Here is a 6,753-nt window from a genome sequence, read left to right on the forward strand (position 1 = left end):
CACAATAGCAGCAGCTTACCTCTTACCTCAGGAATTTGCAGCCAAATTTAAAGTATAAACATGTATGTAAATGTGACAATTCAGATTTCAGGGAATGGAGGAAATTCTACTGTAATTATTTCTGACACGCATATTTTAACGCAGTCTACAGTACATCAAATTGTTTAGATGCACTAATGAAACTAACAGCATTTTGTAACGTCTTGCCTATGAAATTATAATGAGCTAAAATTATATAGATAGGCATAACCATTTATCTAGCATGTATGCATGTTAATGGTTCCTTCTTAGCTTAATAAAATGTGATATTCAAACATTTATATTATTAAAGAATCCTACCATTTAAAGACCAGTTTTGTAGATACCAAACTTTCATTCATAAACAGACACAGATCACAAAACTTTACTTGCAAATAGTACAGAACATTGTGGAAAACAGAAAAGGTACACACAAAAAAACTATTTACTGGCAGAACTGGAACAAACGTGTATAAAAGCAACGTGTGGGGGTTCCTGTGGGAAGATAGCATGGGTAGCCAATTCCATCCAACATTTAGAGCAACTCAAAATGAAGAATTATTCAAATCAACTTGTTTGGAAATTACTTTATTGTAAAAATGGCAGGGCGTAGACGTAGATTTCACCAACTTTAAATTGCTAGCTGGCTGCTTCACTAGAATAAAGGAATAAAAAGCATGACGACTGAAAAAGAAGCAATAGTCTTTCCTTAATGCATACGTACGTATGGGATAATTTTCTTACAATGCAATGCTGGTCGACACATTTATGCAACTTCTGGGTTTCCATTAAACCTTTTCCCAATAATAATCCAACTGCAAGAAAGCCTGGTATAACTGCCAGTCCTTTTTGTAAACTCTCATAACATCCATTCAATGTATAAGGGTCCCAAGTCTATACATAATAGTGATTCCCTGCTTCATGACAACTGCTTCAGAAGCATATCTGCAGCTTCATGATCAAGACAGCAGAAACGCTAAACTGAAGACACCAGCTCTCACCAACTACCACATAACAAAAATGCACATCAAGAACTACAATGTCCAGACAAACCAAGTATCTGCCGCTCTCCAGTTTGGTGTGTGCAGCCCCTGCCAAAAACGTTCTATAGTAGTACTATAGTCTATTGTAGTAGTACTGTAGTATACTGTAGAATTACTAAAGTAATTTTTAGCAGGGGCATAATTCTCGTGGGTTATTTTAATTATTTAGAAATTGACAAACTAGTGAAAAGATATTGGCAAAGTTAATCTCATACCCAGAAGAGTTTTTAACAATTACTAAATATGATGGTCAGTTGGAAAATGTACAACACAGTTGAGGTGCAGCTTCTAAATAATGTAATTCGGAATATTTCCATAAAAAAAAAAAAAAAAGATATGAGCCATATCCCCATTTTATCTCCCCCCCTTTAAGGATCCCTGTTCATGAAGTGCACATAACCCATCTATAAAACAAGCCCAGACTCCTAGACATGCAGAACCTCTATTATACACCAATTGAGTTGAGGGATTTCATAAAAATCCACTTACTACTATACATTGTAAATAGGACATTCCCAACAGTAAACCTCCTGAAGTTATGACAAGGTATACTTGTTTACCGTAAAACTTCAATTAAACACCTCTGGAGTTTATTTACAATATTTGCCAGCAGACCTTGTTGCGTATTTGAGACCCAGCAATTATTTGAAGTTTTACGGTATTTCTTTATTCCTCTGCAAGAAACAATAAATTCTAAAATAATTAATAAAGCAATAAAACATTAACAGCAATACTGATTTTGCACTTACTGTAATACCCCAATAAAAGTTATATTTTAATCTCTACAACCCCCTGTTTTGCCAGTTACAAGTTTAAACTAAAGGCACCATGCTGGTAGCTACTCTCTCATGGAAAGCCTATCATTGCAAACACCTGAGAATTCACCTTAAGTTACTGTACTGTAGAAAGATATAGATTTTGATTTACTTAAGCATTTAATAACAGGTGAACACTACATTCTAGATATACAATAACTGTATGGTTTCTCACAATTTGGCCATTTATATACAACTCAACACACAACTGTAAATCATTTATGTAAGACGCTTTTTAAATTGGGCCACAGGGTATTTGCTATTGGGCACTTCACTCAATTTTTGCAAAAGGAATATGAATTTTACTAATGTTAACAATGTAAAAAACAACTTGGCTGCATCTGTGACCTGTACAATAGCTGCCTGTTTTTCTTGATTTTAAATATTCATACACACGCACCCAAAATGCTGAGGTTAGTAGACTTTATAAAAACTACACACCAGGGGTACGTTCAACTAAGAGAATGTTTGTAACTATGTTCACACTGAACAACGCTAGTTGTGGGCTCCAGACATTTATCTTTTCATCTATAGTGTAGTACAACAGATATCTTTAAAAAAACATATGCAAATGATGTGCAAACTGCAATAACCTGACACTTTGTTGTTATTACCACGACTACTACTACTAATAATACTTTAATATTTTATTTTGGACATTTTATAAAACACACCTGATCTAACTCATTGAGCTTCCTCTGGGTCCATATAAAATCGAAAAAATGTGTCCATCACCCAGATTCAAACTAATCTCCTCGTAGCCATTTTTGTTTCAATGCACGCAACCTCTTAAGATAGTTTGCCTATGTTAGCCACGAACAGAAAAAAAGTAAAAAAAAAACGTTTGCTTAGTTGAACACACCCGATGAAACTACCAACTACGCAGGAATGACTCCACTGGCACTGGAAAGTGGCTACCTCGACTACCCCTATAAAACCTACCCATGTTCATGTGCCCCTAGTGAGACAGTATGCTACACCCAATTAATGACTGGGACCAAACAGACCATGCATTAAAGAACTACAGTTCTGTACTGCAGACAAATTTAATGAAAACAATTATATATAATTTCCTTTTAACAAAAAAAGTTACTTTTAAAATACACAGGTTTAGAAGTTAACAGTATTTAAATATGTCTCATTAAATGGGTTTACTGGCATGGCAATAAATAAATGCACCACAAGCACAAAATGACTACTCATTTGAAACTAATCCAACCAGCAGCTTTCTTTTCTAGCTAAAATTATCTTTGTTCAACAACCACACAGCCTGTGCGGTGTGCACACATTGCGTCACTGAAACACGTAACACACTCCCAAAGTCACGGATGGTTCAATTCCCTCTGTCCTCAACAGGCCGGGACAAGTGCAATACCTCACAAGCAAACAGTACTGCAACCAATCCCAACCTGCACAGAAAGGGGTCCCTCGGTACGCAAGGTTAGTTGTGCATTTTCACTGCTATAGTCAGTTTTGCATGGATTTGCACAGCAATAGTGCAGTTAAAGCTGGATGCAAACCAGCAAAACTAACCAGAGATCAGGGGTAGGTAAAAATGAATAGCAGATGTGCCTTCAGTCCGTAGCATTTAGCTAGAAGTACTTCAAGTGCTCATACTGCAGTAGATCTCTAAACACTACCTGCACTATAAGCACTTTAATACTGCTGAAACCCAGGAAGAGAAACGCCATCTCAAAATCGCTGAACTGAAATCCTTCTCTGAAGTTTTCAACAGCCTCTTTCTGGTCAACTTGTCTGGGTTAAACAAAAAGCCTTCTGTTGTCTTACGGGATACTTGAAGAGCTGGTTGTTAAAGCAGAGCACCATCAGTTTTGCATAGATTTGCACAACTCATTTTTTCTTGTAGTGCAACTATGCAAAACTAGCAGAGAACTGCAAGTAGCCATGTTTTTAATAGTCTTCTGTGGAGACAGCAGATGCAATGCATACACTTCCTTATGCCAGAAGGAGCATTTAGGGCAGTAGGTGCTAGTCTACTTCACTATCTGCACTAGATGCACCTTAGCACAAGCAGTGCAATAATCAGCAAACATTCGTTGATAGTGTTGAGTTTGTCAATGTAATGCTAGAAGTGCCTTCAATGCAGTAGGTTAACATAACTACCTGCACTGTAAGCACTTTGGCACTACTGTAACACCATGGGCATCTTCTGCTTTAGATCAAATGTAGTCTTCTCCTGTTGGGCCAAGCAAAAGACAAAGGGTTAGGCATAGGCACACATCAACTTAAACATTTTATTTTAAATGGGCAGACATCAACTTAAACATCTTATTTTAAATGTTATTTACCATATATGGATGCATGTGCAACTGTCAAATTCAGAATATACTCTCTATTGCAATCACAAATATTTCAAGTCCTTTATTCCAGAGTTTTATTTACTGTATGCTAGTCCACGACTGCAAACAAAATAAAGCTGTATTCTTGTTACACTAATTCCAGACTTTTTTTTCACAAATACCAAAATGTACCAATTTCCAAAAGTAGTCTTCTTTAGATAAATGTCCTGATTAAAAGTGTATTTAAAACAAACAAACAAAAAAAGCCGTTTTATTATGTCTTCTTGATGTAGTTTTGTGATCAACTGTCCAGAAAGGAATTTAATATTTACACAGTGGATTTGCAAAGAGAACCCCAATTAGATGAAAAACAAAATGCTAGTGCTTGGTTCCCTCCAAAAACGTAGTCAGTACAAAACAAGTCACTGGAAACCTACAGCCACTTGTAAAACATTATAATGTATTTGACATTTTCTATCGTAACCAGCTTGTGGTATTTAACACAATATTGTTTTGCTCCTTAAATACTAATATTCCCTCCAAGTAAAACCTGCTTGGGTTTTATTTTAATTCCGTTATTAGGAACAAAACAGTTTATATGCAATACATGGTGTGCTTTAAAAGCGCACCAGATACCCTGAATGTTGTTGCAAGAACTGTCAAGATGCAGGCAAACAAAATCCAAACGAGTTTTGTAACATTTCCCCAGTAACGTGCCCTTTAGACTTCACTAAAAGCATCGGCAACAGACATTATCTCCAATAAATAAATAAAACCCGCATTTTATTCTTACTACATAAAATACAAAATAAACAAAAATGCTGCCCAAAAAGTTTAAAATCTACTACCGTCTGAAAGCATGCGCGGTCAAAGCGTCCGAGATGACATAGCAGTTTCTCTAAAACAATGAAGTTACTAAAATAGTGATACTTCTACCTAAATTTGGACTTAATTAAATAAACCGAAGCAATTAACAGCCGGATTTGTATTCTATGCAGAGAATGCTCTTTGTGGAAGTATTCAGTAGAAGGGCAGAGACCAGCGCCTCATGGTGTAGCACATGCTGTTCGGACAGTCACCCTGAATAAACACTAGGGGCGCGCACGAAGCTCCTATCTCAGCGGGTCACTGCCCGGTCAAAACGTGACGCACTCGTAAGATTTCTTGTGTAACTATGCAAACAAGAAATAAACTTTAACACTATTCGAATATGGAATCAATATGGAGGTACGATAACGGGCAGTCATATTCACTTTTAAAACAAGAATTGAATGCGCAACTCGCGGCCCGCGTTGCCTCAGTAGGATCTAAAGCGCATGCGTTGTACTCGGATCGACTCCCTGCACACCCCTCCCCCCGGTCCGCACTAACATGGCGCCGCCGAGTCCGCAAACCTTAACATTTTGTAATAAAAAACACATTTTACGCAGCAGAAGCTGAATTAGAACCATTTTAACACATACTATGAATATAATATATGTGCACATTTTATTTTCGATATTAAATGGAAACGGTGATTAACCACGCGCACTGTTTACTCCCTTTTCCGTACAAAGCATGGGTACCCAACCTTGCTCCTCGTGATTACAGATTCGGTCTATAACCCCCCCCCCCCCCAACAAGTTTTAAATACTTAAAATAAAATCACCACTTTACTTAGAAATAGACGTGCATTTTATCTTAATTTTGTTACTCGTAAAAGCTGAGAGCTATTCGGCCTTCTATTTGCGCATTGTCTGTATTTAATCAATTTGGGTAACTATAAAATGCCAAAAATATCAGATTCATCCGATTACACGGCTTTTGAAACGTTCAAATGCTTTTTAAAAAATATTATTATTCTGCATTTGCTTCAGTAGCGTTGCTAAATTCCCCAGCGTGTCCCCAATGGTGTTCAGCGCGGCCTGCAGCTCCCCATGTGCTGTCGCTTTGTTCTGCAGGCATTTTAACTCTCACACCACTGCACTCGGAGCACAGCAAGGAAAGCAAACTTATTTTTTAAACTTAAACGGTGAAAATGCAAAATAAAGAAAATACAAACCTGAATTAAATAACTACCGACGTCTGCAGTTTTCACGCAGCGGCGATTTAAAACTCGTATTTGGAAATACTAGGCTGATTTGAGGAGAGAAGGATACTGCAGAGAAACACCAGCACGCTTTTCAAATCTCCCTCATTCTCTAACTATGGAGGAGAACGGGGCTGCCATGCGTCCCTTACGACAGTTTTTTTAAATATTATTTTATTACTAAACAGAACACAATAATCATCCGTTGTCTCAAAGACTATGCATATTAAAAAAATCTCTCATAACTTTTGAAATAAATAATGTTCTATTTCCATTCTCCCATCCCAGCGAAAGGCGAACAACAGGTCCCTTGTCAATAACATGTCCGTAGTAAAGACACTCACCAGCGGAATCCACCATCTTCACTCACTTGCACACAGACTTACCGTTTACTGTCAGCGCTCCAGGCTGATCTGCAAAACTAAACACCACACTTTAACTCAGATTACAGCTCAACTACACCACCAAGCTCTTCTTAATCATGTGCTTTAGCAGGAGTTTGTAGTAAA

This window comes from Polyodon spathula, chromosome 9 (assembly GCF_017654505.1).
Source record: "Polyodon spathula isolate WHYD16114869_AA chromosome 9, ASM1765450v1, whole genome shotgun sequence".
Lineage (NCBI taxonomy): Eukaryota > Metazoa > Chordata > Actinopteri > Acipenseriformes > Polyodontidae > Polyodon > Polyodon spathula.